Source organism: Salmo trutta, chromosome 3, assembly GCF_901001165.1.
Source record: "Salmo trutta chromosome 3, fSalTru1.1, whole genome shotgun sequence".
In the NCBI taxonomy this organism is placed as follows: Eukaryota; Metazoa; Chordata; class Actinopteri; order Salmoniformes; family Salmonidae; genus Salmo; species Salmo trutta.
In genome coordinates this window covers 61,343,861-61,365,901 of record NC_042959.1, presented here as the reverse complement: position 1 = coordinate 61,365,901, position 22,041 = coordinate 61,343,861, and the positions used below count along the sequence as shown (strand labels likewise).

The following is a 22,041-nucleotide window of genomic DNA, read 5'->3' as shown; positions in this document are numbered from 1 at the left end:
AGGGGAGAACAACTCTTCAGAACTATAGCCAGCTTGGTGTTGAGGAGAGGGGAAAACAACTCTTCAGAACTATAGCCAGCTTGGTGTTGAGGAGAGGGGAAAACAACTCTTCAGAACTATAGCCAGCTTGGTGTTGAGGAGAGGGGAAAACAACTCTTCAGAACTATAGCCAGCTTGGTGTTGAGGAGAGGGGAAAACAACTCTTCAGAACTATAGCCAGCTTGGTGTTGAGGAGAGGGGAAAACAACTCTTCAGAACTATAGCCAGCTTGGTGTTGAGGAGAGGGGATATCAACTCTTCAGAACTATAGCCAGCTTGATGTTGAGGAGAGGGGAAAACAACTCTTCAGAACTATAGCCAGCTTGGTGTTGAGGAGAGGGGAAAACAACTCTTTAGAACTATAGCCAGCTTGGTGTTGAGGAGAGGGGAAAACAACTCTTCAGAACTATAGCCAGCTTGGTGTTGAGGAGAGGGGGAAAACAACTCTTCAGAACTATAGCCAGCTTGGTGTTGAGGAGAGCGGAAAACAACTCTTCAGAACTATAGCCAGCTTGGTGTTGAGGAGAGGGGAGAACAACTCTTCAGAACTATAGCCAGCTTGGTGTTGAGGAGAGGGGAAAACAACTCTTCAGAACTATAGCCAGCTTGGTGTTGAGGAGAGGGGAGAACAACTCTTCAGAACTATAGCCAGCTTGGTGTTGAGGAGAGGGGAGAACAACTCTTCAGAACTATAGCCAGCTTGTGTTGAGGAGAGGGGAAAACAACTCTTCAGAACTATAGCCAGCTTGGTGTTGAGGAGAGGGGAGAACAACTCTTCAGAACTGTAGCCAGCTTGGTGTTGAGGAGAGGGGAAAACAACTCTTCAGAACTATAGCCAGCTTGGTGTTGAGGAGAGGGGAAAACAACTCTTCAGAACTATAGCCAGCTTGGTGTTGAGGAGAGGGGAGAACAACTCTTCAGAACTATAGCCAGCTTGGTGTTGAGGAGAGGGGAGAACAACTCTTCAGAACTATAGCCAGCTTGGTGTTGAGGAGAGGGGAAAACAACTCTTCAGAACTATAGCCAGCTTGGTGTTGAGGAGAGGGGAGTTGAACTCTTCAGAACTATAGCCAGCTTGGTGTTGAGGAGAGGGGAAAATAACTCTTCAGAACTATAGCCAGCTTGGTGTTGAGGAGAGGGGAGAACAACTCTTCAGAACTATAGCCAGCTTGGTGTTGAGGAGAGGGGAAAACAACTCTTCAGAACTATAGCCAGCTTGGTGTTGAGGAGATGGGAAAACAACTCTTCAGAACTATAGCCAGCTTGGTGTTGAGGAGAGGGGAAAACAACTCTTCAGAACTATAGTCAGCTTGGTGTTGAGGAGAGGGGAGAACAACTCTTCAGAACTATAGCCAGCTTCGTGTTGAGGAGAGGGGAAAACAACTCTTCAGAACTATAACCAGCTTGGTGTTGAGGAGAGGGGAAAACAACTCTTCAGAACTATAGCCAGCTTGGTGTTGAGGAGAGGGGAGAACAACTCTTCAGAACTATAGCCAGCTTGGTGTTGAGGAGAGGGGAAAACAACTCTTCAGAACTATAACCAGCTTGGTGTTGAGGAGAGGGGAAAACAACTCTTCAGAACTATAGCCAGCTTGGTGTTGAGGAGAGGGGAGAAACAACTCTTCAGAACTATAGCCAGCTTGGTGTTGAGGAGAGGGGAGAACAACTCTTCAGAACTATAGCCAGCTTGGTGTTGAGGAGAGGGGACAACAACTCTTCAGAACTATAGCCAGCTTGGTGTTGAGGAGAGGGGACAACAACTCTTCAGAACTATAGCCAGCTTGGTGTTGAGGAGAGGGGAGAACAACTCTTCAGAACTATAGCCAGCTTGGTGTTGAGGAGAGGGGAAAACAACTCTTCAGAACTATAGCCAGCTTGGTGTTGAGGAGAGGCAAAAACAACTCTTCAGAACTATAGCCAGCTTGGTGTTGAGGAGAGGGGAAAACAACTCTTCAGAACTATAGCCAGCTTTGTGTTGAGGAGAGGGGAGAACAACTCTTCAGAACTACAGCCAGCTTGGTGTTGAGGAGAGGGGAAAACAACTCTTCAGAACTATAGCCAGCTTGGTGTTGAGGAGAGGGGAGAACAACTCTTCAGAACTATAGCCAGCTTGGTGTTGAGGAGAGGGCAGAACAACTCTTCAGAACTATAGCCAGCTTGGTGTTGAGGAGAGGGGAAAACAACTCTTCAGAACTATAACCAGCTTGGTGTTGAGGAGATGGGAAAACAACTCTTCAGAACTATAGCCAGCTTGGTGTTGAGGAGAGGGCAGAACAACTCTTCAGAACTATAGCCAGCTTGGTGTTGAGGAGAGGGGAGAACAACTCTTCAGAACTATAACCAGCTTGGTGTTGAGGAGATGGGAAAACAACTCTTCAGAACTATAGCCAGCTTGGTGTTGAGGAGAGGGGAAAACAACTCTTTAGAACTATAGCCAGCTTGGTGTTGAGGAGAGGGGAGAACAACTCTTCAGAACTATAGCCAGCTTGGTGTTGAGGAGAGGGGAGAACAACTCTTCAGAACTATAGCCAGCTTGGTGTTGAGGAGAGGGGAAAACAACTCTTCAGAACTATAGCCAGCTTGGTGTTGAGGAGAGGGGAAAACAACTCTTCAGAACTATAGCCAGGTTGGTGTTGAGGAGAGGGGAGAACAACTCTTCAGAACTATAGCCAGCTTGGTGTTGAGGAGAGGGGAGAACAACTCTTCAGAACTATAGCCAGCTTGGTGTTGAGGAGAGGGGAAAACAACTCTTCAGAACTATAGCCAGCTTGGTGTTGAGGAGAGGGGAAAACAACTCTTCAGAACTATAGCCAGCTTGGTGTTGAGGAGAGGGGAGAACAACTCTTCAGAACTATAGCCAGCTTGGTGTTGAATAGAGGGGAAAACAACTCTTCAGAACTATAGCCAGCTTGGTGTTGAGGAGAGGGGAAAACAACTCTTCAGAACTATAGCCAGCTTGGTGTTGAGGAGATGGGAAAACAACTCTTCAGAACTATAGCTAGCTTGGTGTTGAGGAGAGGGGAAAACAACTCTTCAGAACTATACTCAGCTTGGTGTTGAGGAGAGGGGAGAACAACTCTTCAGAACTATAGCCAGCTTGGTGTTGAGGAGAGGGGAAAACAACTCTTCAGAACTATAGCCAGCTTGGTGTTGAGGAGAGGGGAAAACAACTCTTCAGAACTATAGCCAGCTTGGTGTTGAGGAGAGGGGAAAACAACTCTTCAGAACTATAGCCAGCTTGGTGTTGAGGAGAGGGGAGAACAACTCTTCAGAACTATAGCCAGCTTGGTGTTGAATAGAGGGGAAAACAACTCTTCAGAACTATAGCCAGCTTGGTGTTGAGGAGAGGGGAAAACAACTCTTCAGAACTATAGCCAGCTTGGTGTTGAGGAGATGGGAAAACAACTCTTCAGAACTATAGCTAGCTTGGTGTTGAGGAGAGGGGAAAACAACTCTTCAGAACTATACTCAGCTTGGTGTTGAGGAGAGGGGAGAACAACTCTACAGAACTATAGCCAGCTTGGTGTTGAGGAGAGGGGAAAACAACTCTTCAGAACTATAACCAGCTTGGTGTTGAGGAGAGGGGAAAACAACTCTTCAGAACTATAGCCAGATTGGTGTTGAGGAGAGGGGAAAACAACTCTTCAGAACTATAGCCAGCTTGGTGTTGAGGAGAGGGGAAAACAACTCTTCAGAACTATAGCCAGATTGGTGTTGAGGAGAGGGGAAAACAACTCTTCAGAACTATAGCCAGCTTGGTGTTGAGGAGAGGGGAAAACAACTCTTCAGAACTATAGCCAGCTTGGTGTTGAGGAGAGGGCAGAACAACTCTTCAGAACTATAGCCAGCTTGGTGTTGAGGAGAGGGGAAAACAACTCTATAGAACTATAGCCAGCTTGGTGTTGAGGAGAGGGGAAAACAACTCTTCAGAACTATAGCCAGCTTGGTGTTGAGGAGAGGGGAGTTGAACTCTTCAGAACTATAGCCAGCTTGGTGTTGAGGAGAGGAGAAAACAACTCTTCAGAACTATAGCCAGCTTGGTGTTGAGGAGAGGGGAAAACAACTCTTCAGAACTATAGCCAGCTTGGTGTTGAGGAGAGGGGAGAACAACTCTTCAGAACTATAGCCAGCTTGGTGTTGAGGAGAGGGGAAAACAACTCTTCAGAACTATAGCCAGCTTGGTGTTGAGGAGAGGGGAGAACAACTCTTCAGAACTATAGCCAGCTTGGTGTTGAGGAGAGGGGAGAACAACTCTTCAGAACTATAGCCAGCTTGGTGTTGAGGAGATGGGAGAACAACTCTTCAGAACTATAGCCAGCTTGGTGTTGAGGAGAGGGGAAAACAACTCTTCAGAACTATTGCCAGCTTGGTTTTGAGGAGAGGGGAAAACAACTCTTCAGAACTATAGCCAGCTTGGTGTTGAGGAGAGGGGAAAACAACTCTTCAGAACTATAACTAGCTTGGTGTTGAGGAGAGGGGAAAACAGCTCTTCAGAAATGTAGCCAGCTTGTGTTGAGGAGAGGGGAAAACAACTCTTCAGAAATGTAGCCAGGTTGGTGTTGAGGAGAGGGGAGAACAACTCTTCAGAACTATAGCCAGCTTGTGTTGAGGAGAGGGGAAAACAACTCTTCAGAACTATAGCCAGCTTGTGTTGAGGAGAGTGGAAAACAACTCTTCAGAACTATAGCCAGCTTGGAGTTGAGGAGAGGGGAGAACAACTGTTCAGAACTATAGCCAGCTTGGTGTTGAGGAGAGGGGAAAACAACTCTTCAGAACTATAGCCAGCTTGGTGTTGAGGAGAGGGGAAAACAACTCTTCAGAACTATAGCCAGCTTGGTGTTGAGGAGAGAGGAGAACAACTCTTCAGAACTATAGCCAGCTTGGTGTTGAGGAGAGGGGAAAACAACTCTTCAGAACTATAGCCAGCTTGGTGTTGAGGAGAGGGGAAAACAACTCTTCAGAACTATAACCAGCTTGGTGTTGAGGAGAGGGGAAAACAACTCTTCAGAACTATAACCAGCTTTGTGTTGAGGAGAGGGGAGAACAACTCTTCAGAACTACAGCCAGCTTGGTGTTGAGGAGAGTTGAAAACAACTCTTCAGAACTATAGCCAGCTTGGTGTTGAGGAGAGGGGAAAACAACTCTTCAGAACTATAGCCAGCTTGGTGTTGAGGAGAGGGGAGAACAACTCTTCAGAACTATAGCCAGCTTGGTGTTGAGGAGAGGGGAAAACAACTCTTCAGAACTATAGCCAGCTTGGTGTTGAGGAGAGGGGAAAACAACTCTTCAGACCTATAGCCAGCTTGGTGTTGAGGAGAGGGGAGAACAACTCTTCAGAACTATAGCCAGCTTGGTGTTGAGGAGAGGGGAAAACAACTCTTCAGAACTATAGCCAGCTTGGTGTTGAGGAGAGGGGAGAACAACTCTTCAGAACTATAGCCAGCTTGGTGTTGAGGAGAGGGGAGAACAACTCTTCAGAACTATAGCCAGCTTGGTGTTGAGGAGAGGGGAAAACAACTCTTCAGAACTATAGCCAGCTTGGTGTTGAGGAGAGGGGAGAACAACTCTTCAGAACTATAGCAAGCTTGGTGTTGAGGAGAGGGGAAAACAACTCTTCAGAACTATAGCCAGCTTGGTGTTGAGGAGAGGGGAGAACAACTCTTCAGAACTATAGCCAGCTTGGTGTTGAGGAGAGGGGAGAACAACTCTTCAGAACTATAGCCAGCTTGGTGTTGAGGAGAGGGGAAAACAACTCTTCAGAACTATAGCCAGCTTGTGTTGAGGAGAGGGGAAAACAACTCTTCAGAACTATAGCCAGCTTGTGTTGAGGAGAGGGGAGAACAACTCTTCAGAACTATAGCCAGCTTGGTGTTGAGGAGAGGGGAAAACAACTCTTCAGAACTATAGCCAGCTTGGTGTTGAGGAGAGGGGAAAACAACTCTTCAGAACTATAGCCAGCTTGGTGTTGAGGAGAGGGGAAAACAACTCTTCAGAACTATAGCCAGCTTGGTGTTGAGGAGAGAGGAGAACAACTCTTCAGAACTATAGCCAGCTTGGTGTTGAGGAGAGGGGAAAACAACTCTTCAGAACTATAGCCAGCTTGGTGTTGAGGAGAGGGGAGAACAACTCTTCAGAACTATAGCCAGCTTGGTGTTGAGGAGAGGGGAAAACAACTCTTCAGAACTATAGCCAGCTTGGTGTTGAGGAGAGGGGAGAACAACTCTTCAGAACTATAGCCAGCTTGGTGTTGAGGAGAGGGGAAAACAACTCTTCAGAACTATAGCCAGCTTGGTGTTGAGGAGAGGGGAAAACAACTCTTCAGACCTATAGCCAGCTTGGTGTTGAGGAGAGGGGAGAACAACTCTTCAGAACTATAGCCAGCTTGGTGTTGAGGAGAGGGGAAAACAACTCTTCAGAACTATAGCCAGCTTGGTGTTGAGGAGAGGGGAGAACAACTCTTCAGAACTATAGCCAGCTTGGTGTTGAGGAGAGGGGAGAACAACTCTTCAGAACTATAGCCAGCTTGGTGTTGAGGAGAGGGGAGAACAACTCTTCAGAACTATAGCCAGCTTGGTGTTGAGGAGAGGGGAAAACAACTCTTCAGAACTATAGCCAGCTTGGTGTTGAGGAGAGGGGAGAACAACTCTTCAGAACTATAGCCAGCTTGGTGTTGAGGAGAGGGGAGAACAACTCTTCAGAACTATAGCCAGCTTGGTGTTGAGGAGATGGGAGAACAACTCTTCAGAACTATAGCCAGCTTGGTGTTGAGGAGAGGGGAAAACAACTCTTCAGAACTATTGCCAGCTTGGTTTTGAGGAGAGGGGAAAACAACTCTTCAGAACTATAGCCAGCTTGGTGTTGAGGAGAGGGGAAAACAACTCTTCAGAACTATAACTAGCGTGGTGTTGAGGAGAGGGGAAAACAGCTCTTCAGAAATGTAGCCAGCTTGTGTTGAGGAGAGGGGAAAACAACTCTTCAGAAATGTAGCCAGGTTGGTGTTGAGGAGAGGGGAGAACAACTCTTCAGAACTATAGCCAGCTTGTGTTGAGGAGAGGGGAAAACAACTCTTCAGAACTATAGCCAGCTTGTGTTGAGGAGAGTGGAAAACAACTCTTCAGAACTATAGCCAGCTTGGAGTTGAGGAGAGGGGAGAACAACTGTTCAGAACTATAGCCAGCTTGGTGTTGAGGAGAGGGGAAAACAACTCTTCAGAACTATAGCCAGCTTGGTGTTGAGGAGAGGGGAAAACAACTCTTCAGAACTATAGCCAGCTTGGTGTTGAGGAGAGAGGAGAACAACTCTTCAGAACTATAGCCAGCTTGGTGTTGAGGAGAGGGGAAAACAACTCTTCAGAACTATAGCCAGCTTGGTGTTGAGGAGAGGGGAAAACAACTCTTCAGAACTATAACCAGCTTGGTGTTGAGGAGAGGGGAAAACAACTCTTCAGAACTATAACCAGCTTTGTGTTGAGGAGAGGGGAGAACAACTCTTCAGAACTACAGCCAGCTTGGTGTTGAGGAGAGTTGAAAACAACTCTTCAGAACTATAGCCAGCTTGGTGTTGAGGAGAGGGGAAAACAACTCTTCAGAACTATAGCCAGCTTGGTGTTGAGGAGAGGGGAGAACAACTCTTCAGAACTATAGCCAGCTTGGTGTTGAGGAGAGGGGAAAACAACTCTTCAGAACTATAGCCAGCTTGGTGTTGAGGAGAGGGGAAAACAACTCTTCAGACCTATAGCCAGCTTGGTGTTGAGGAGAGGGGAGAACAACTCTTCAGAACTATAGCCAGCTTGGTGTTGAGGAGAGGGGAAAACAACTCTTCAGAACTATAGCCAGCTTGGTGTTGAGGAGAGGGGAGAACAACTCTTCAGAACTATAGCCAGCTTGGTGTTGAGGAGAGGGGAGAACAACTCTTCAGAACTATAGCCAGCTTGGTGTTGAGGAGAGGGGAAAACAACTCTTCAGAACTATAGCCAGCTTGGTGTTGAGGAGAGGGGAGAACAACTCTTCAGAACTATAGCAAGCTTGGTGTTGAGGAGAGGGGAAAACAACTCTTCAGAACTATAGCCAGCTTGGTGTTGAGGAGAGGGGAGAACAACTCTTCAGAACTATAGCCAGCTTGGTGTTGAGGAGAGGGGAGAACAACTCTTCAGAACTATAGCCAGCTTGGTGTTGAGGAGAGGGGAAAACAACTCTTCAGAACTATAGCCAGCTTGTGTTGAGGAGAGGGGAAAACAACTCTTCAGAACTATAGCCAGCTTGTGTTGAGGAGAGGGGAGAACAACTCTTCAGAACTATAGCCAGCTTGGTGTTGAGGAGAGGGGAAAACAACTCTTCAGAACTATAGCCAGCTTGGTGTTGAGGAGAGGGGAAAACAACTCTTCAGAACTATAGCCAGCTTGGTGTTGAGGAGAGGGGAAAACAACTCTTCAGAACTATAGCCAGCTTGGTGTTGAGGAGAGAGGAGAACAACTCTTCAGAACTATAGCCAGCTTGGTGTTGAGGAGAGGGGAAAACAACTCTTCAGAACTATAGCCAGCTTGGTGTTGAGGAGAGGGGAGAACAACTCTTCAGAACTATAGCCAGCTTGGTGTTGAGGAGAGGGGAGAACAACTCTTCAGAACTATAGCCAGCTTGGTGTTGAGGAGAGGGGAGAACAACTCTTCAGAACTATAGCCAGCTTGGTGTTGAGGAGAGGGGAAAACAACTCTTCAGAACTATAGCCAGCTTGGTGTTGAGGAGAGGGGAAAACAACTCTTCAGACCTATAGCCAGCTTGGTGTTGAGGAGAGGGGAGAACAACTCTTCAGAACTATATCCAGCTTGGTGTTGAGGAGAGGGGAAAACAACTCTTCAGAACTATAGCCAGCTTGGTGTTGAGGAGAGGGGAGAACAACTCTTCAGAACTATAGCCAGCTTGGTGTTGAGGAGAGGGGAGAACAACTCTTCAGAACTATAGCCAGCTTGGTGTTGAGGAGAGGGGAAAACAACTCTTCAGAACTATAGCCAGCTTGGTGTTGAGGAGAGGGGAGAACAACTCTTCAGAACTATAGCAAGCTTGGTGTTGAGGAGAGGGGAAAACAACTCTTCAGAACTATAGCCAGCTTGGTGTTGAGGAGAGGGGAGAACAACTCTTCAGAACTATAGCCAGCTTGGTGTTGAGGAGAGGGGAGAACAACTCTTCAGAACTATAGCCAGCTTGGTGTTGAGGAGAGGGGAAAACAACTCTTCAGAACTATAGCCAGCTTGTGTTGAGGAGAGGGGAAAACAACTCTTCAGAACTATAGCCAGCTTGTGTTGAGGAGAGGGGAGAACAACTCTTCAGAACTATAGCCAGCTTGGTGTTGAGGAGAGGGGAAAACAACTCTTCAGAACTATAGCCAGCTTGGTGTTGAGGAGAGGGGACAACAACTCTTCAGAACTATAGCCAGCTTGGTGTTGAGGAGAGGGGAGAACAACTCTTCAGAACTATAGCCAGCTTGGTGTTGAGGAGAGGTGAAAACAACTCTTCAGAACTATAGCCAGCTTGGTGTTGAGGAGAGGCAAAAACAACTCTTCAGAACTATAGCCAGCTTGGTGTTGAGGAGAGGGGAAAACAACTCTTCAGAACTATAGCCAGCTTTGTGTTGAGGAGAGGGGAGAACAACTCTTCAGAACTACAGCCAGCTTGGTGTTGAGGAGAGGGGAAAACAACTCTTCAGAACTATAGCCAGCTTGGTGTTGAGGAGAGGGGAGAACAACTCTTCAGAACTATAGCCAGCTTGGTGTTGAGGAGAGGGCAGAACAACTCTTCAGAACTATAGCCAGCTTGGTGTTGAGGAGAGGGGAAAACAACTCTTCAGAACTATAACCAGCTTGGTGTTGAGGAGATGGGAAAACAACTCTTCAGAACTATAGCCAGCTTGGTGTTGAGGAGAGGGCAGAACAACTCTTCAGAACTATAGCCAGCTTGGTGTTGAGGAGAGGGGAGAACAACTCTTCAGAACTATAACCAGCTTGGTGTTGAGGAGATGGGAAAACAACTCTTCAGAACTATAGCCAGCTTGGTGTTGAGGAGAGGGGAAAACAACTCTTTAGAACTATAGCCAGCTTGGTGTTGAGGAGAGGGGAGAACAACTCTTCAGAACTATAGCCAGCTTGGTGTTGAGGAGAGGGGAGAACAACTCTTCAGAACTATAGCCAGCTTGGTGTTGAGGAGAGGGGAAAACAACTCTTCAGAACTATAGCCAGCTTGGTGTTGAGGAGAGGGGAAAACAACTCTTCAGAACTATAGCCAGGTTGGTGTTCAGGAGAGGGGAGAACAACTCTTCAGAACTATAGCCAGCTTGGTGTTGAGGAGAGGGGAGAACAACTCTTCAGAACTATAGCCAGCTTGGTGTTGAGGAGAGGGGAAAACAACTCTTCAGAACTATAGCCAGCTTGGTGTTGAGGAGAGGGGAAAACAACTCTTCAGAACTATAGCCAGCTTGGTGTTGAGGAGAGGGGAGAACAACTCTTCAGAACTATAGCCAGCTTGGTGTTGAATAGAGGGGAAAACAACTCTTCAGAACTATAGCCAGCTTGGTGTTGAGGAGAGGGGAAAACAACTCTTCAGAACTATAGCCAGCTTGGTGTTGAGGAGATGGGAAAACAACTCTTCAGAACTATAGCTAGCTTGGTGTTGAGGAGAGGGGAAAACAACTCTTCAGAACTATACTCAGCTTGGTGTTGAGGAGAGGGGAGAACAACTCTTCAGAACTATAGCCAGCTTGGTGTTGAGGAGAGGGGAAAACAACTCTTCAGAACTATAGCCAGCTTGGTGTTGAGGAGAGGGGAAAACAACTCTTCAGAACTATAGCCAGCTTGGTGTTGAGGAGAGGGGAGAACAACTCTTCAGAACTATAGCCAGCTTGGTGTTGAATAGAGGGGAAAACAACTCTTCAGAACTATAGCCAGCTTGGTGTTGAGGAGAGGGGAAAACAACTCTTCAGAACTATAGCCAGCTTGGTGTTGAGGAGATGGGAAAACAACTCTTCAGAACTATAGCTAGCTTGGTGTTGAGGAGAGGGGAAAACAACTCTTCAGAACTATACTCAGCTTGGTGTTGAGGAGAGGGGAGAACAACTCTACAGAACTATAGCCAGCTTGGTGTTGAGGAGAGGGGAAAACAACTCTTCAGAACTATAACCAGCTTGGTGTTGAGGAGAGGGGAAAACAACTCTTCAGAACTATAGCCAGATTGGTGTTGAGGAGAGGGGAAAACAACTCTTCAGAACTATAGCCAGCTTGGTGTTGAGGAGAGGGGAAAACAACTCTTCAGAACTATAGCCAGATTGGTGTTGAGGAGAGGGGAAAACAACTCTTCAGAACTATAGCCAGCTTGGTGTTGAGGAGAGGGGAAAACAACTCTTCAGAACTATAGCCAGCTTGGTGTTGAGGAGAGGGCAGAACAACTCTTCAGAACTATAGCCAGCTTGGTGTTGAGGAGAGGGGAAAACAACTCTATAGAACTATAGCCAGCTTGGTGTTGAGGAGAGGGGAAAACAACTCTTCAGAACTATAGCCAGCTTGGTGTTGAGGAGAGGGGAGTTGAACTCTTCAGAACTATAGCCAGCTTGGTGTTGAGGAGAGGAGAAAACAACTCTTCAGAACTATAGCCAGCTTGGTGTTGAGGAGAGGGGAAAACAACTCTTCAGAACTATAGCCAGCTTGGTGTTGAGGAGAGGGGAGAACAACTCTTCAGAACTATAGCCAGCTTGGTGTTGAGGAGAGGGGAAAACAACTCTTCAGAACTATAGCCAGCTTGGTGTTGAGGAGAGGGGAGAACAACTCTTCAGAACTATAGCCAGCTTGGTGTTGAGGAGAGGGGAGAACAACTCTTCAGAACTATAGCCAGCTTGGTGTTGAGGAGATGGGAGAACAACTCTTCAGAACTATAGCCAGCTTGGTGTTGAGGAGAGGGGAAAACAACTCTTCAGAACTATTGCCAGCTTGGTTTTGAGGAGAGGGGAAAACAACTCTTCAGAACTATAGCCAGCTTGGTGTTGAGGAGAGGGGAAAACAACTCTTCAGAACTATAACTAGCTTGGTGTTGAGGAGAGGGGAAAACAGCTCTTCAGAAATGTAGCCAGCTTGTGTTGAGGAGAGGGGAAAACAACTCTTCAGAAATGTAGCCAGGTTGGTGTTGAGGAGAGGGGAGAACAACTCTTCAGAACTATAGCCAGCTTGTGTTGAGGAGAGGGGAAAACAACTCTTCAGAACTATAGCCAGCTTGTGTTGAGGAGAGTGGAAAACAACTCTTCAGAACTATAGCCAGCTTGGAGTTGAGGAGAGGGGAGAACAACTGTTCAGAACTATAGCCAGCTTGGTGTTGAGGAGAGGGGAAAACAACTCTTCAGAACTATAGCCAGCTTGGTGTTGAGGAGAGGGGAAAACAACTCTTCAGAACTATAGCCAGCTTGGTGTTGAGGAGAGAGGAGAACAACTCTTCAGAACTATAGCCAGCTTGGTGTTGAGGAGAGGGGAAAACAACTCTTCAGAACTATAGCCAGCTTGGTGTTGAGGAGAGGGGAAAACAACTCTTCAGAACTATAACCAGCTTGGTGTTGAGGAGAGGGGAAAACAACTCTTCAGAACTATAACCAGCTTTGTGTTGAGGAGAGGGGAGAACAACTCTTCAGAACTACAGCCAGCTTGGTGTTGAGGAGAGTTGAAAACAACTCTTCAGAACTATAGCCAGCTTGGTGTTGAGGAGAGGGGAAAACAACTCTTCAGAACTATAGCCAGCTTGGTGTTGAGGAGAGGGGAGAACAACTCTTCAGAACTATAGCCAGCTTGGTGTTGAGGAGAGGGGAAAACAACTCTTCAGAACTATAGCCAGCTTGGTGTTGAGGAGAGGGGAAAACAACTCTTCAGACCTATAGCCAGCTTGGTGTTGAGGAGAGGGGAGAACAACTCTTCAGAACTATAGCCAGCTTGGTGTTGAGGAGAGGGGAAAACAACTCTTCAGAACTATAGCCAGCTTGGTGTTGAGGAGAGGGGAGAACAACTCTTCAGAACTATAGCCAGCTTGGTGTTGAGGAGAGGGGAGAACAACTCTTCAGAACTATAGCCAGCTTGGTGTTGAGGAGAGGGGAAAACAACTCTTCAGAACTATAGCCAGCTTGGTGTTGAGGAGAGGGGAGAACAACTCTTCAGAACTATAGCAAGCTTGGTGTTGAGGAGAGGGGAAAACAACTCTTCAGAACTATAGCCAGCTTGGTGTTGAGGAGAGGGGAGAACAACTCTTCAGAACTATAGCCAGCTTGGTGTTGAGGAGAGGGGAGAACAACTCTTCAGAACTATAGCCAGCTTGGTGTTGAGGAGAGGGGAAAACAACTCTTCAGAACTATAGCCAGCTTGTGTTGAGGAGAGGGGAAAACAACTCTTCAGAACTATAGCCAGCTTGTGTTGAGGAGAGGGGAGAACAACTCTTCAGAACTATAGCCAGCTTGGTGTTGAGGAGAGGGGAAAACAACTCTTCAGAACTATAGCCAGCTTGGTGTTGAGGAGAGGGGAAAACAACTCTTCAGAACTATAGCCAGCTTGGTGTTGAGGAGAGGGGAAAACAACTCTTCAGAACTATAGCCAGCTTGGTGTTGAGGAGAGAGGAGAACAACTCTTCAGAACTATAGCCAGCTTGGTGTTGAGGAGAGGGGAAAACAACTCTTCAGAACTATAGCCAGCTTGGTGTTGAGGAGAGGGGAAAACAACTCTTCAGAACTATAACCAGCTTGGTGTTGAGGAGAGGGGAAAACAACTCTTCAGAACTATAGCCAGCTTGGTGTTGAGGAGAGGGGAAAACAACTCTTCAGAACTATAGCCAGCTTGGTGTTGAGGAGAAGGGAGAACAACTCTTCAGAACTATAGCCAGCTTGGTGTTGAGGAGAGGGGAAAACAACTCTTCAGAACTATAGCCAGCTTGGTGTTGAGGAGAGGGGAGAACAACTCTTCAGAACTATAGCAAGCTTGGTGTTGAGGAGAGGGGAAAACAACTCTTCAGAACTATAGCCAGCTTGGTGTTGAGGAGAGGGGAGAACAACTCTTCAGAACTATAGCCAGCTTGGTGTTGAGGAGAGGGGAAAACAACTCTTCAGAACTATAGCCAGCTTGTGTTGAGGAGAGGGGAAAACAACTCTTCAGAACTATAGCCAGCTTGTGTTGAGGAGAGGGGAGAACAACTCTTCAGAACTATAGCCAGCTTGGTGTTGAGGAGAGGGGAAAACAACTCTTCAGAACTATAGCCAGCTTGGTGTTGAGGAGAGGGGAGAACAACTCTTCAGAACTATAACCAGCTTGGTGTTGGGGAGAGGGGAAAAGAACTCTTCAGAACTATAGCCAGCTTGGTGTTGAGGAGAGGGGAGAACAACTCTTCAGAACTATAGCCAGCTTGGTGTTGAGGAGAGGGGAAAACAACTCTTCATAACTATAGCCAGCTTGGTGTTGAGGAGAGGGGAAAACAACTCTTCAGAACTATAGCCAGCTTGGTGTTGAGGAGAGGGGAGAACAACTCTTCAGAACTATAGCCAGCTTGGTGTTGAGGAGAGGGGAGAACAACTCTTCAGAACTATAGCCAGCTTGGTGTTGAGGAGAGGGGAAAACAACTCTTCAGAACTATAGCCAGCTTGGTGTTGAGGAGAGGGGAGAACAACTCTTCAGAACTATAGCCAGCTTGGTGTTGAGGAGAGGGGAAAACAACTCTTCAGAACTATAACCAGCTTGGTGTTGAGGAGAGGGGAAAACAAGTCTTCAGGACTATAGCCAGCATGGTGTTGAGAAGAGGGGACAATAACTCTTCAGAACTATAGCCAGCTTGTGTTGAGGAGAGGGGAAAACAACACATGGATATTGCCTGATGAATATTAAGTATCAAGGCTGTTTGTTGAGAAGCAGCCATGCAGGGAACAATACAATGCTACTTGTTAGTATGTATGAGGACCAATACTATAGCAGCAGGAGCTGGGCAGACAAAAAGGCACGCAGTGATTGACAATCTCCATAGTAACACTTCCTCACTGTGCTGTTGCTATGCCTGAAGAGCAGAGAACAGTGGTGCTGCGATCACCATGCCACCTTTGAATACTTTTAGATGTGTTATGTCCTTCATCGTCATCTCAAGGCTTTGTGTGTGTGTCTCTCCCTCTCTTTTATCAGATCAACAACAGACAGGCAGAGCCCAGCGTACATGTTTCAAAACATCTATCCCCATGGTGATAACTAATGTGAAACACGCAGCACTAACTCTCGTATAATTAATTTCCATCTAAATATATTTATCTTCAGGGGTCACATTCATACAACAGCTACTGTAGCTAGCCCTGTGTGTGTCACATCACTCACTACTGTAGCTAGCCCTGTGTGTGTCACATCACTCACTACTGTAGCTAGCCCTGTGCGTGTCACATCACTCACTACTGTAGCTAGCCCTGTGTGTGTCACATCACTCACTACTGTAGCTAGCCCTGTGCGTGTCACATCACTCACTACTGTAGCTAGCCCTGTGAGTGTCACATCACTCACTAATGTAGCTAGCCCTGTGCGTGTCACATCACTCACTACTGTAGCTAGCCCTGTGTGTGTCACATCACTCACTACTGTAGCTAGCCCTGTGTGTGTCACATCACTCACTACTGTAGCTAGCCCTGTGTGTGTCACATCACTCACTACTGTAGCTAGCCCTGTGTGTGTCACATCACTCACTACTGTAGCTAGCCCTGTGTGTGTCACATCACTCACTACTGTAGCTAGCCCTGTGCGTGTCACATCACTCACTACTGTAGCTAGCCCTGTGCGTGTCACATCACTCACTACTGTAGCTAGCCCTGTGTGTGTCACATCACTCACTACTGTAGCTAGCCCTGTGTGTGTCACATCACTCACTACTGTAGCTAGCCCTGTGTGTGTCACATCACTCACTACTGTAGCTAGCCCTGTGTGTGTCACATCACTCACTACTGTAGCTAGCCCTGTGTGTGTCACATCACTCACTACTGTAGCTAGCCCTGTGTGTGTCACATCACTCACTACTGTAGCTAGCCCTGTGTGTGTCACATCACTCACTACTGTAGCTAGCCCTGTGTGTGTCACATCACTCACTACTGTAGCTAGCCCTGTGCGTGTCACATCACTCACTACTGTAGCTAGCCCTGTGTGTGTCACATCACTCACTACTGTAGCTAGCCCTGTGTGTGTCACATCACTCACTACTGTAGCTAGCCCTGTGTGTGTCATATCACTCACTACTGTAGCTAGCCCTGTGTGTGTCAGATCACTCACTACTGTAGCTAGCCCTGTGTGTGTCATATCACTCACTACTGTAGCTAGCCCTGTGTGTGTCACATCACTCACTACTGTAGCTAGCCCTGTGTGTGTCATATCACTCACTACTGTAGCTAGCCCTGTGCGTGTCACATCACTCACTACTGTAGCTAGCCCTGTGCGTGTCACATCACTCACTACTGTAGCTAGCCCTGTGTGTGTCACATCACTCACTACTGTAGCTAGCCCTGTGCGTGTCACATCACTCACTACTGTAGCTAGCCCTGTGTGTGTCATATCACTCACTACTGTAGCTAGCCATGTGTGTGTCAGATCACTCACTACTGTAGCTAGCCCTGTGCGTGTCACATCACTCACTACTGTAGCTAGCCCTGTGCGTGTCACATCACTCACTACTGTAGCTAGCCCTGTGCGTGTCACATCACTCACTACTGTAGCTAGCCCTGTGCGTGTCACATCACTCACTACTGTAGCTAGCCCTGTGTGTGTCATATCACTCACTACTGTAGCTAGCCCTGTGTGTGTCAGATCACTCACTACTGTAGCTAGCCCTGTGCGTGTCACATCACTCACTACTGTAGCTAGCCCTGTGTGTGTCATATCACTCACTACTGTAGCTAGCCCTGTGTGTGTCACATCACTCACTACTGTAGCTAGCCCTGTGTGTGTCATATCACTCACTACTGTAGCTAGCCCTGTGTGTGTCAGATCACTCACTACTGTAGCTAGCCCTGTGCGTGTCACATCACTCACTACTGTAGCTAGCCCTGTGTGTGTCATATCACTCACTACTGTAGCTAGCCCTGTGTGTGTCAGATCACTCACTACTGTAGCTAGCCCTGTGTGTGTCAGATCACTCACTAATGTAGCTAGCCCTGTGTGTGTCATATCACTCACTGCTGTAGCTAGCCCTGTGTGTGTCATATCACTCACTGCTGTAGCTAGCCCTGTTTGTGTCAGATCACTCACTACTGTAGCTTGCCCAGTGTGTGTCAGATAACTCACTACTGTTGCTAGCCCTGTGTGTGTCAGATCCCTCACTAGTGTAGCTAGCCCTGTGTGTGTCAGATCACTCACTACTGTAGCTAGCCCTGTGTGTGTCAGATCACTCACTGCTGTAGCTAGCCCTGTGTGTGTCAGATCACTCACTACTGTAGCTAGCCCTGTTTTTGTCAGATCACTCACTGCTGTAGCTAGCCCTGTGTGTGAGAGATCACTAACTGCTGTAGCTAGCCCTGTTTGTGTCAGATCACTCACTACTGTAGCTAGCCCTGTGTGTGTCAGATCACTCACTACTGTAGCTAGCCCTGTGTGTGTCAGATCACTCACTACTGTAGCTAGCCCTGTGTGTGTCAGATCACTCACTACTGTAGCTAGCCCTGTTTTTGTCAGATCACTCACTGCTGTAGCTAGCCCTGTGTGTGAGAGATCACTAACTGCTGTAGCTAGCCCTGTTTGTGTCAGATCACTCACTACTGTAGCTAGCCCTGTGTGTGTCAGATCACTCACTACTGTAGCTAGCCCTGTGTGTGTCAGATCACTCACTACTGTAGCTAGCCCTGTGTGTGTCAGATCACTCACTACTGTAGCTAGTTCTGTGTGTGTCAGATAACTCACTACTGTAGCTAGCCCTGTGTGTGTCAGATCACTCACTACTGTAGCTAGCCCTGTGTGTGTCAGATAACTCACTACTGTAGCTAGCCCTGTGTGTGTCAGATCACTCAATACTGTAGCTAGCCATGTGTGTGTCAGATCACTCACTACTGTAGCTAGCCCTGTGTGTGTCAGATAACTCACTACTGTAGCTAGCCCTGTGTGTGTCAGATCACTCACTACTGTAGCTAGCCCTGTGTTTCAGATCACTCACTACTGTAGCTAGCCCTGTGTGTGTCAGATAACTCACTACTGTAGCTAGCCCTGTGTGTGTCAGATAACTCACTACTGTTGCTAGCCCTGTGTGTGTCAGATAACTCACTACTGTAGCTAGCCCTGTGTGTGTCAGATCACTCACTACTGTAGCTAGCCCTGTGTGTGTCAGATAACTCACTACTGTAGCTAGCCCTGTGTGTGTCAGATAACTCACTACTGTTGCTAGCCCTGTGTGTGTCAGATAACTCACTACTGTAGCTAGCCCTGTGTGTGTCAGATCACTCACTACTGTAGCTAGCCCTGTGTGTGTCAGATCACTCACTACTGTAGCTAGCCCTGTGTGTGTCAGATAACTCACTACTGTAGCTAGCCCTGTGTGTGTCAGATCACTCACTACTGTAGCTAGCCCTGTGTGTGTCAGATCACTCACTACTGTAGCTAGCCCTGTGTGTGTCAGATAACTCACTACTGTAGCTAGCCCTGTGTGTGTCAGATCATTCACTCTCTACCTGCAGCCCTAGGACTGAGGAAACTAAGGAAAAGGCAGCCCTGAAATACCAGCCAGAGCCAGGTCTATGGTAGCAAAACAACATGAGAAACCCCAGAGAACCCAGAATTGGGAGACATTAATATGAGGATTTTCTGATCCAGCAAAGCTCCAGCATGATATCACATTGTGCTGGCTCAGTTTATGGCTGGTTTAATTATTCAATTCTGTCAATTGAACAGCACTGCTGCAGAGGCCAAACATAAATATTCTGCAGGGCAGTGGAACACGGCATTTCAGTAGAATATAGAATGTCATTGTCTGCACTTCATAATCCTCCATAACAACTAAATGGACAGTGAAATCATGTGGTTGTGGTCCAACTGTCTTTAGATAATGATCTCTGCATACCCTCTCACAATGTGAAGGAGGATGACAAGTGTAAGCTACCCGAACTACAACATGTATGTCATTTGATGAATTCCCAGCTTGATTTGAATTGTGACTTACGCCAATGTGTGCAAAGGTATAGCAACTTTTCTTGAAAAAATGTGAAAAAAGTTAACTAACATTGAAATGTGTTGACAGTAGCCTGAGATCGATATAGAGTCCACAGAATCTTTGTATTGTGGTTAATATATACTGTGTATTCTCTTGTTTCTTCCAATGATGTGATGGGTGAAGAAGCGGTTAGAAAATGGAAATGAAGTACTCTCTATTGAGTCTTACTGGGTGAGAGATGGAGGAGAAAGTTTAGCACCGTTGTGTTTCTCAGCGATAAACAGAATATGTAAATGTGAAGAGCTGAAAAACAGGCCCTCGCAGCATGGGGTAGCCATAAATGTAGAGCCTTAATTCTCCAACAGAAGAAACATAGGAGAGGGAACTGACAGACCATTGTGAATCCAGAATAAGACACATAGCTGTAATCTGTCAGATCAAAGCGAGTAATAGCACACCAATCTCTAATGCATTGTGTCTCCACAAAACAGCATGGAAAATGTTCCTGGCACGCTCAAGTATATGTTGTATTTTTAGCCTTGTTCTAAGATGTTGTTTTCCTTCTTTGTAATACAGCTCCAGATTTGTTTTGCATGTTTAGTCGATCAGGGGGAAATATAAAAGAGAGTAAATGGATGTGTGTAAATATTTAAAATTATTACTTTCAGGGCCTACAATTACCTCTAAATGCCTGGAGAATACTGTTATTATCAAAACATTTCCGCAAACATATTCCACCATGTGCTTTGATTGTGCTCTCATGTACTGTCTGGTAAACTGTAGTTCACAGACTCTTCTAGACTGACATCTACATTCCGCCCCAGCCAGGTCTGTCATATTTTCTCCATTTGTCCTCATACCCCATATCCCTTTCCTCTTTCTCCTCCCTCTTTCTCTCTCTCTCGCTCTCTCTCTCTCTCTCGCTCTCTCTTTTTGATGTACAGGACTAGGACAGGAAGGTCACTGCTCAAACAGAAGGCGGGTCACGCCCTCGGAGATGTCCCATTTCCCAGCATTCCATTCAGGTCTTACAGAGATGTTCTCTGTCGTTTATGATCTGGAGCTAAACGACCCACCATTGAGACAACTTCCCCGCACTGCACGGCACGAAATGCCAGCCTGATGACATGCAAAATATACACTTCCCTAATACTGTAAGAGATTAAGAAGGCCTAATGAAACAAAATGAAAAAGGAAGAGAGAGAAAGAGAGAGAGAGAGAAGGGGGCAAAGAGAGAGATAGGCAGGGGAGAGAGAGACAGAGAGAGAAAGATAGACGAGGGAAGGAAGGAGGGCAGAGACAAAGCCTCCTGAGATATGGATGTATGAAGCAGAGGAAATAACAGTTTCCTCACAAGCGGCCGAGTGGCACGAGTCGCATAAACAAACCTGTGACAGATGTTTGATATGCTACTGTGCATGACTCCACTTAATGACCTCTCCAGGGAGGACGTCCATACACACACATTAAAGGCTGAGCGTGGAGATCTATCCCCATAGGTACAATAGGACTACGGTTACTATGGGGCTTCACTCTCTGATGTGGACACACAGCTACACATCTCCTGTGTCCCTCCCTCCTTCCACTCCACCTTACGTAGGCCAACAACAATCCCCTTCAGATACAACTTCACAATGGTCCTACTTTCATCTGTTCTCATCTAATATCATCAGCTACCAGATGTATATACTTCGCTCTGGTCTACTCTCCTCTTCTATGGGCTAAATGTTATACTCTGAATTAACCGCCGTTGCCAATGCAGTAAATATCCCATTAGAGTTAGAGATGGATAACATCTGGACGGCCGTGCTAACTAACACTAAGTCTGTCCATTACAGTGCAGACTTGAGGAGCGGCTGCCAGAGGGACTCAGAACCAGGTACACCCAGGTACTAATGCAGGCAGACAACTCCTCTCTATTAAAGTCAATGAGATATATGCTAAATGGCCAGGCTGTATGGGAATACATGACACATATGGTAACGGGTACTAAAAGGGTAGGATTAGCAATTTAAATGCCTTGTTCTCTGCTCCGTGTGAATGGGCCACAAGGGAGTGATGATGCTAAACATCCTTTTTCAGCTAGGACCGACGATGTGTGCGATGCACAACCTAAACCTTTGCCTGACAGACACACACACACACACACACACACACACACACACACACACACACACACACACACACACACACACACACACACACACATATGGAGAAACGTATTTGGAGACCCGCACACACTTAATACAAATGCACACACATGAACGCCATATGCGCACATGCACAGACATACACTCACACTCGTATACGCACACACACACACACACAAAACGACAAACCCATTCCTGCATTGTTCCTAGCAAATGCATCAAAATCCATGCAGCATATTCCATTCCAGCTGTCACCAACACCCTGGTCACACATAACAAATATTGTTATAGGACAAATCACACAGGAAACACAATCACACAGAGAAAACACACCCTCTCTGCTGCTCTCTCATACAGTCACTTACTGAATGGCCCTGTGCTTTCTGACCTAGAAATACGTAAAACATACACAAATGGAGCAAATAGCCACTGATGTTATAAAGGACAGAATTATCCATCCTCTTAGGGAAATGGGACACACGTGTTGTATTCTCTAAAGGCATGTGTCCTGCTGCATACTGAACAATGTGTTAGACAACAAGCTAAATAACAGGGAGACTGTTACACCAAAACCTTTTAGAGTTCATTTACATAGCGTATAAAAGCCACAATTCCCAAACATAGAAAGAAAGACAACCTCCACTTCGCAATCTCCCTAAATAAATACAAAAAACCCAGCATCCTTTGCATGCAGGTCATTG

General features: G+C 46.7%; 1 protein-coding gene across 1 annotated transcript in view; it reads right to left on the bottom strand.

Moving 5' to 3' along the window:
* LOC115165690 (glutamate receptor ionotropic, kainate 2) overlaps positions 1-22,041 on the bottom strand; it is a 266,263-nt gene that overhangs the window by 13,270 nt on the left and 230,952 nt on the right. The gene's annotated exons all lie outside the window — the stretch shown is intronic.